Here is a 7635-nt window from a genome sequence, read left to right as displayed (position 1 = left end):
CCCCACCCACCCCTGTGGCTTGCTTGCTCTCTGCTCTTCTGTGTCCATTTGCTGTGTGTTCTTCTGTGTGTCTGTATTTTATTTTTTTATTTATCCCCCCCCCCCTTGCAGCTTGCTTGTTGTCTGTTCTCTCTGTCCATTCACAGCATGCTCTTCTGTGTTTTTGCTTGTCTCCCTTTTTTGTTGCATCACGTTGCTGAGTCAGCTCTCCACGGCGCTTGTGGGCCGGGTGGCTCTCCACAGCATGCGAGCAAGCCTGCCTTCACAAGGAGGTCCTGGGACATGAACCCAGGGCCTCCCATAGGGTAGATGGGAGCCCAATTGATTGAGTCACAGCTGCTTCCCCCCTCCCTCATTTTTGAAATGTACTTTTACCAGATATACAATTCTTGATTGCAAAACATTTTTTTCTTTCATCATTTTAAATGTCATTCCACTGCCTTCTTTTCTCCTTGATGAGAAATTGGCACTTACACTTATTATGGCTCCCTTGTACATGGCACACTGCTTCTCTCTTGCAGCTTTCAGAATTCTCTATCTTTGGCATTTGACGGTTTGATTACAATATTCTGCAGTGTGGGTCTCTATTTGGGTTTATCCTGTTTGGAGTTTGTCAAGTATCTTGGATGTGTATATACATGTCTTCCATTAAATTTTGGGAAGTTTTCAGTCATTATATTTTTAAATATTCTCTCTGCCCCTTTTTCTTTCTTTTTTCTGGGATCCCACAATAGGTATATTGATATGCTTGATGGTGTCTCACAGATTCCTCAAGTTTTGTTCATTTTTCTTCATTCTTTCTTCTTTCTGCCCCTCAGACTGAATGATTTCAATTATCTTATTTTCAAGGTCATTGCTTCTTTCTTCTTTCAGGCCTAATCTGCTGTTGAACCCCTCCAGGGAATTTTCAGTTTCTCTTGCAGTGGTCTTCAGCTCTTTGGTTCCTTTTCATAATTTTCTTCTCTCTATTGATATTATTCTTCTATCATTTTCCTGATTTCCTTTCATTCTTTTTCCATGTTTTCCTTTAACTCTTTTAGCATATTTATGACTGTTTGTTAAAGTCTTTGTCTGTTCTTCTATGAAACAAATAGCTATGGTTCTTCTCCTAGATGGTTTCTAATGCTTTAATCTTCTCCATTGTCTGGTCACTATTGCTTCCTGTTTCTTTGTATGTTTTATAAGCTTTCATTGAAACCTGGATATTCTGATATTTTAATGTGTTATTGCTGCAATTTAGACAACAAGGTGTCTGTTCCTGAGGCTTATATCCAGCTAGTGTTATGACTGCCACTTTCCTTGAATGCCAGAATTTAAACAAACGAACAAATAAATAAAAAGGAAAAAAGAAAACATCTTTTCCAGTCTTTGCAGATTGACCTGTGCCAAGTACTCTCCTTCAAGGCTTATCAATACAATGAGTTTACATAACAGTTTCAGGCCAAAGCATAGGGGCCTCCCTGATCCTTTCTGTTCATGTATCTTGTCTTGAGCATGTATATGTGGCCCTGAGAATTTCCCCATTTACAGTTATAAATGTCCCCTCAGGAAACCATTGCTTCACAGTCCAGGTGACTGCACTGTCTGTCTTACAGTCAGCAATCCCTTGCCCCAGGCAGCATGACTTGACTGTCTCCCACAGCATTCTTGAGGTGAGATTTATGACATACCTTCACAGGCAGGGCAAGTTCTGGGTTGCCAAGTCCCTCAGGCCACCACCTGACAAATTGGGTCAGACACACAAGCTCCCAGGATGTGAATGAGGGTTACTCTGGTATCCTGGAACCAGGACCCGGGATCTGTACTGGGAGCAGGCTAGCTCTACACCAAGCTGGTGAGTGGTGGGGGAATGGACAGCCTGGGGGCCATGAGATCCTACTGCTTTACAGCTGTCTTTTTCTTGATTTGGCACTCACCCTGTTACTGAAATCTTTTAACTGTGTTCTGGAGCTTTGATAAAGATGTTTCTGCCAGTTCTTGCTGGTTGTTCAAAACTATGTTGGGGGACGGGGTCCTGAAGCATTGCACTCTGCCGTCTTGACTGGGGCAGAGCCCTTGAAGACACTATTTTTAGTTAAAGTATGGCTCATCTGAATGAGGGTGGGTCTTAATCTGGATACTTTAGACCTTATAAACAGAACTGGGAAGTCACGGAGACTGGAAAGGAGGGGGCATTGCCATGGGACCAAAGGCAGAGATAAACCAAGGAACCCCAAGGATTGTTGGCAACCTGCTCCAGAACGCTACAGCCTTTGGGGACAAAGCATTGCCCTGCTGACTCCTGGATTTTGGACATCAGCTAGCCTCAAAATCATGGGCCAATAAATCCCCTTCTTTAAGCCAAAACAAGTTTGCATGATTTTCAAGTCATCTAAATTTATGGAGACTGGTTTTAGGGCCTAGTGTGTGACTTATCCTGGACAATGTTCCATGTACACTTGAAAAGAATGTGAATTCTGCTGTTGTAGGAGTGGGCTATAGATACATGGAAACTGAATTGGTTTCTAGTGTAGTTAAAGTCTTCTTTTTCCATGGTGGTTTTCTAACTAATTGTTCTGGCTTCTGGTTTGATTTAATCAATAGAAGGTGTCAGAAGTGACATTCTGGTATTTACGAGCCAAATATTAAGATAGGCTGACAGCTTCCATTATTGCACTATTGCACTTGAGCTACCATGTAAGAAGCCTAGCTAGCTTGGTGGAGAGAAGGAGAGGCCCTGATACCACATGGAGAGGAAGAAAAGCTTAGCTGTGCTCACATCTCAGTCAAGCCTCCAAATAACTCCATTTATAGCCACTATTTGATGGAAATTACATGAGAGATTCTAAGTGAGACCAGCAGAACAAATGTCTAGTGCAGTCCAGACAGTGCAGACAGAATCATGGGAAATAACAAATATCACAAAAGATAATTGTTTAGTCACATTTACCATGCTTTTTGCGCTTAATACTTTGGCTTTCAGAATTTCTTGGATGATTTTCTTTTTGTCTATAGTATACGCTATAGAATTTCTTCTTATGAAGATCTGCTAGTAATAAACTACTGTCTTTGTTTGTCTGAAAATGTATTTCATCTTCATTCTTGAAAGATATTTCTACTAGGTATAGGATTCTAGATTAGTCATTATGTCTCTTCAGTATATTGTACATGTTAGTTCACGGTCTTCTGACTTTCATTGTTTCTATTAAGAAATCAACTGTCACTCATTTAATAAGTAGCTGTCTTTTTTCTCTGACCTCTTTTAAGACTGTCTATATATTTTTTGCTTTTCTACAGTTCTATGATTTTTCTAGGTATGAATTTAATATTCTTAATGATCTCCCTTGCTTCATTTATTTCATCTTATTTACCTTATTATTTGTTGCTTAGTTTGCTTAAGACTTATTTGGCTTGTTGAGTCTCCTACTCTCTTTTTAGGACTCTGAAAAAGTTTATGTTAGATCTTCTTACTCTACCATGTATAGTAATGAGAACAGTGTGATATTGGCACAAAAATAGGCAAGAACCATTGAAATAGACTAGAGATTCCAGAAATAAACTCACAATTATATGGACAATTGAAATATAATTGAGGTAAATAGAACAGAATAGTGGGGAAATTATGGACTTTTCAATAAATGGGACTGAAAAAACTGGGTGTCCCTATTGGAAAAAATTAATTTGGAGGCTCTATTCATTTCACACACACAAAAAAGTTCCAGGTAGTCCTAAATATGAAAGGCAAAAATAAAAAAAAAATCTTTCAAAAAACAACAAAGAAGAGTATATTCCCATTGCATCAAATTATGAACCATAAAATGTCAATTTGTTTCATTATAGGTAATGCTAATTTTTTCACTTGACAAATATCTGATGTCTACTAGATCACTTCATTGTAAATGTACCCTAAGATTTTGTAAAGGGCTTTAATAAACTATCACTAGACAATTGAGTATCTTGTATATAGTGTTCAAGAAATAAAAAAAGAGTGGACATTTGCTATTTTGCCTGCAAAGCACCTATTTCCCTTCATTTGGTAACATAAGTTTAAATAAACTTTTGGAGAATCCCCATCTCAGACCCTGTCTTGGTTTGCCACAGGGCTCCCGATGCAAAGTACCAGATACAGCTTGACTTTTATAACGGAAGTTTTATTTAGGGCAAAAGTTTACAGTTCCAAGGCCATGAAATTTCCAAATCAAGGCATCAGCAGAGATGATTTTTCACCAAAGTCAGCTACTGGTGGTCCTGGGGTCTTGCCACATGGCAAAGCAAGATGGTCACCCACCTCTGCCAAGGTCCCTGCCTTCCCTTTCCCTTCCATAATCTACCATCTCCCAGAGCTCAGCTGTGGGTAACCAGGACTTGTCTCTTCACCTTGAGCTTCTCTGTGGGTCAAGCTCTTGGGGTTTCGTGCTTAAGCTTTAGCTACTAGCAATCCTTTTTTTTTTCTTTCTTTTTTTTTGAGGTACTGGAGCCAGGGATTGAACCTGGGACCTCTGTGTGAGAAGCCAGCACTCAACCACTGAGCCACATCAGCTCCCAGCTGCAATTCTTGAGTCTTCTCTCACATGGCAGGATCAAAAATGGCAAAGCTCCCTTTTCCCATGTCTCTCTGTGTCTCCATTTATGTGAAGCTCTAGTAAGAGTGTGGAGTGAGTCCTGCCTCATTCCTGATGTAGTCCAATCAAAAAGTTCTCACACCCACAGGAATGATTAGTTCAAGAACATAATCTTTTTCTTTTGGGGATTCATAAAAGAACTTCCAACTGTCACAGACCTACACATTGAGTATGTGTAGTGCTATCATCAGCCATTTTACAGATAAGGGAGCTATGGTACAGAGAAATTAAGTAACTCATTCAAGGTCATATTGCTGGTAAGAGGCAGAGCTGGGATTTCAACTTGAGCAATACTCTTAACAACTATACAGCATAACCTGTTTTATAAGCACCTAGAAAGGAAGCCTTTTCTCTTTACTGGACATGGAGCTGTAGTTAATGGCAACCATCTTACCAGCAGTTTGTTAAAGCCTATCTGGGAGTAGCTATGATAGAGGAAGACGGAGTAGAGACATTGGGTCTTGATGACCTCACTGAACCCCTGGGTCCAGATGTGTGTGAAAGTCTACCCCCGGGTTTTATATTTCATGAACCAATAATTTTCTTTGTCACCAATCATATGTATACACAAATATCCTTTGTCTTCTTAAACAAATCTTTGTTGGGTTTTCCGTCATTGGCAACCATAAGTCTTCCTCCTGATAGAATAAGTAAAGGACTTGAATTGTTTTGGAGTGATTCTAGTTTAATAGATTGTACCCCTGTAATTGTGGCTTAACCCGTGGGGGTCACGTCTTTAAAAGCATTACAATAACTTACTGAGTACCTTCTCAATTCATACATTAGCTCTAATCCCTATGAAAAAACTCTAAGAGGTAACTGTCTTCCTTAGGCTTTGAAATGAACAGTTAGGGAATGCTCTTGGAAGCAACACCTGTGAGCACGTGAAGTAAACAGGGCTAGGCAGAGAGAGAAGTTGAACAGCGATGCAGTCACAACAAAGGCCACAGCTGGAGGGCGGGTGCCTTTAGAACTGCCCTGAACTGAGATAGGCGCTCTAGGCCTTTGCCCCTGAATCAGCCCCGATTTCATTGCCTTTGGCCTTCTTGTTTCCCTGAAGAACAGCATGACCTTGGGTGAGGTCGGCCCATCAGAAATGCCCAGGAAGGGACTCCGTTGTGAGCATCAGCAGCTGATACGCTGGGCAGCTGGGAAGTGAGTGCCTCGGCAGGAACGGGGAGTCTGGGTGGGACACCACTGCCGCCCTTACAGTCCTCACTCATTTACAGCTGGACTCCAATCCCAATGTTACCGGCTCCAAACCCTGGTCGCCTCCGCTGCACGTCCCCGTTACCACCACTGTCAGGCTGGTGATCTGGAGAGGCTGAGAGCTGTCGCTGTGTCCAGCTTCAAGTGCAAATATGCTTCCATTGTTCTCACAGCCAGAGTCCATAGCTGGAAAATAGAGTCCACCAAATAAGAAGTTATAACTGTGACTGGCAAATGAGACTACCTCTCACATTTCCCAGATAGTCAGCCTATTAAGAGAGAGCTGGTAGAAATTCACAGACAAAATGGTGAGGGCAAGAAAATTTCATAGGAATCTTTCCAGCTCTACTAAGCACAAGTAAACAGAAAGTGTTATTGTACTTTGCCAACTAGCTCAGACAGAATTTAAAGAGGAAAAGTTATTAGTTAAGGCTGAAAGGAAATTGGCAAGAGACATATATCGCCTGAGGCATCTATGTTCAAGAGGAAAACTGAACGTCCTTCCAATTAGCTGCAAAATGACAATTTCCCCGCCCTCTCCCATCCCACCTCCCCTCTTGCCCCCACCTCCCACCCCGTCCCACCATGCTGGACATCCCTGGCTGCGTCTGCTCAGCCTTGCAGCCGGGAGCTGCTCCCCGGGCCAACCCACGCAGAGGCTCTCGTGCCCCCTCCCCTGCCCTCAGAGGCTGCACAGACACAGTCCTTCTCAGGAAGGTTTTGGCTTAGAATGAAGGGAGGAGGGGCAGCCCGTGCATGGTTAGGGATGAGGTGGAAAGCCAGGCCTTTCCATGGCCATGCAGACAGCTGCGTGGAAAAGAAAAACACAGACCTAAAGCCGGTGAACATAGACGGAGAGGGGAGAGAGAGGGCTGGTGGCGCGTCCAACCCTGGCTCCAGCTGTCCCCGGGCCAGCCCCTACCCACAGGAGTCGAGCCCGTGAGTGCCCCTGTGTCCCCCTGTGTCCCCTCTGCTAGCCATGTTCTAATCCTCAGGTCTAATACTCCGTAGACTTATAAAAAGAGGTAGAACTTGGAGGGTACCTGGTACAGCCCTCTGCCTCCAGGCACCAAGATCCTTAAAGGAGGGTAGATATCATTGTTAAGACTCCCCAGGAAAGAAACCCTACTTTCTTTCATAGCCTTTATTCAACATTTAACTAACCTTCAGGCTAAGTATTGCCTCATTTTTCCCTCAGCCGACACGTCTTTGAAGCTTCCTCTCTGGAATGGAACTCTGCAGTTCTCTATCACCCAAGCGCCCAGGTCGGCTCCGGAAGGACCAGTGAAACACCACAGGCCGTCGGGAGCACGGCCACTGTCCGGGGGTGAATCTTACTCCCCAGAGCTGAGCCTCAGGACCTCCTCTTAGGAGATGCTCCTGTTCAATGGCTGCACGGCCCCGAGAGAGAGCCTCATGGGAAACTGGCCACCACCACTTAATTAGCTGAGAAAGAAAGCAGGCCACACCTTTCATCCAGCCAACCTTCTCTACTAAAACAGAGATTTCATTGTTCTTTGGCTTTCTTGTTTCCCAAGCTTAGGAACCATGCCATGTTTCAGCATTCCTCCGTAGGCCTAATTTCCACCCTTTTTTTTTTTTTTAAAGATTTTATTTATTTTTATTTATTTAATTCCCCTCCCCTCCCCCGGTTGTCTGTTTTCTGTATCTTTTTGCTGCGTCTTGTTTCTTTGTCCGCTTCTGTTGTCGTCAGCGTCAGTGCCACGGGAAATGTGGGCGGCGCCATTCCTGGGCAGGCTGCTCCCTCCTACGCGCTGGGCGGCTCTCCTTATGGGTGCACTCCTTGCGCGTGGGGCTCCCCTAC

General features: G+C 43.4%; 1 long non-coding RNA gene across 1 annotated transcript; it reads right to left on the bottom strand.

Annotated features, from left to right (window-relative positions):
• Positions 1 to 954: 954 nt before the first annotated feature.
• On the bottom strand, positions 955 to 7199 carry LOC139436699 (uncharacterized). The gene is made up of 2 exons (XR_011646041.1): positions 6975 to 7199; positions 955 to 5996 (listed from the first exon to the last, which is right to left on the bottom strand). It is a non-coding gene; the product is annotated as an uncharacterized lncRNA (long non-coding RNA).
• Positions 7200 to 7635: the final 436 nt, after the last annotated feature.

The sequence above is a fragment of the Dasypus novemcinctus genome, chromosome 17 (assembly GCF_030445035.2).
Source record: "Dasypus novemcinctus isolate mDasNov1 chromosome 17, mDasNov1.1.hap2, whole genome shotgun sequence".
NCBI lineage: Eukaryota > Metazoa > Chordata > Mammalia > Cingulata > Dasypodidae > Dasypus > Dasypus novemcinctus.
The sequence above is the reverse complement of the archived record's forward strand: the minus strand, read 5'-3'. Positions and strand labels throughout refer to the sequence as shown.